Raw genomic sequence first — 1,894 nt, 5'->3', positions numbered from 1 at the left:
CTCATGCGAGTCTCCTGCCTCCACCTCCCAAGTAGCTGGGACCACAGGCGCCTGCCACAACACCCGGCTATTTTTTTTGGGTTGCAGCCGTCATTGTTGTTTGGCTGCCCGGGCTGGGAATTCGAACCCGCCACCTTGGGTGTACATGGCCGGTGCCTTAGCCACTTGAGCCACAGGCGCCGAGCCGAAGTAGATTCTTTTGAGGTTAAAACAGGTAGCATTCTGGGCATATTTCAAAATGATTTCTTTTCCTATCTCTACAGTGTTGGAGACTGACTTGTCCTGTGACCTCAGTTCTATCAGAGTTGTTGATAGAAGAGTTGTTGATTTTCAGTTTATTTGCTTTTTTGAGGATGAGTATGATGACTTCTAAATTCTTTAAATGACAGACCACAGACCAAACTCCCTGGTTTTTTGTTTTTTGGTTTTTGGGTTTTGGTTTTTGTGGTGACATTATCTCATTTTGTCTCCTGGGTAGAGTGCTATGGCATCACAACTCACAGCAACCTCAAACTCTTGGGCTGAAACAACCCTCTCGCCTCAGCCTCCTGAATATCTGGGACTATACACGCCCACCACAGACCCCAGTAGTTTTTCTATTTTTAGTGGAGATGGGGGTCTTACTGTTGCTCAGCTGATCTTGAACTCCTAAACTCAAGGGATCTACCCATCTTGGCCTCCCAGAGTACTAGGATTACAGGTGTGAGCCACTACACCCAGCCTAAACTCCCTGATATTTGGCTACTGATAGCCTGAGAGCCTTATGCCTTCTTCTTTCTCTTATCCCGACACTTGTGTACCAGATAAGTAAACCTGGGTTCTCTCTCCAATGGGAGGGCAAAAGTCATTCACTTCACATAAGCCCCTACTTTTTGTGTGGGAACTCTCACCCCGAGTTACCCCATAACCTCAATAAATATCCAGACCAGGCTCTTTTCTTGGAGCTCTCAAGACGGTTCATACTTGCCCAAGAATCCTACCTTGAGCTTCCCAGAGACTTGGTGATGAAAACAATAAGCCCTTTTATACTGCATTGGAATGTGTGTGATGTTATCAGCGTCAGTATAGAATGTCTGAGACAATCCTTTCATAGGATCCAGCTGCCTTTGCAAGTGATTATAACAGTTATAGAAAAGAGAAGATGTTGTCTGTATTGCACTGCACTTTGCTTAGTTGTTTCATTGACAATTCCCCAATATTTTCATATCAGTACATGCCACCCTTTAAAATAAAGGGTATATATGATGGTGGCTTTATGTAACTGATTATTTTCTAATTAGACACCTGGTGTCTTTCCAATTCTTGCTACTAAAACTAGGAATTAAAACACAGATTGGCACATAGTAGGACTAATAAACACAAGTTATCATGAAATATATTTAGAAAAGAGCAATAACATTTTTTGTGGCACATCTTGATAGCAATATAAAATGTCCTTGGAAGTATCCTCAAAATTTAAAAATAGGGCCAGGCACAGTGGCTTACATCTGTAATCCTAGCACTCAGGAAGCTGAGATGGGTGGATTGCCTGAGCTCAGGGGTTTGAGATCAGCCTGAGCCAGAGGGAGACCCTGGCTCTAAAAAATAGCGAGGTGTTGTGGTGGGCACCTATAGTCCCAGCTACTCAGGAGGCTAATGCAAGAGAATCTTTTGAGCCCAAGAATTTGAAGTTGCTGTGAGCTGTGACACCAGAGCACTCTATTGAGGGTGATAAAGTAAAACTCTGTCTCAAAAAAAAAAAAACAATAAACAAAAACAAATTGTTTTTTTGAGACAAAGTCTCACTGTGTTGCCCTCGGTAGAGTGATGTGGCATCACAGCTCACAGCAACATTAAACTCTTGGGGTTAAGCGATTCTCTTGTATCAGCCTCCCAAGTAGCTGGAACTACAGGC

The sequence above is a fragment of the Otolemur garnettii genome, unplaced genomic scaffold (assembly GCF_000181295.1).
Source record: "Otolemur garnettii isolate 467f Iridium unplaced genomic scaffold, OtoGar3 scaffold00127, whole genome shotgun sequence".
Lineage (NCBI taxonomy): Eukaryota > Metazoa > Chordata > Mammalia > Primates > Galagidae > Otolemur > Otolemur garnettii.
The sequence above is the reverse complement of the archived record's forward strand: the minus strand, read 5'-3'. Positions refer to the sequence as shown.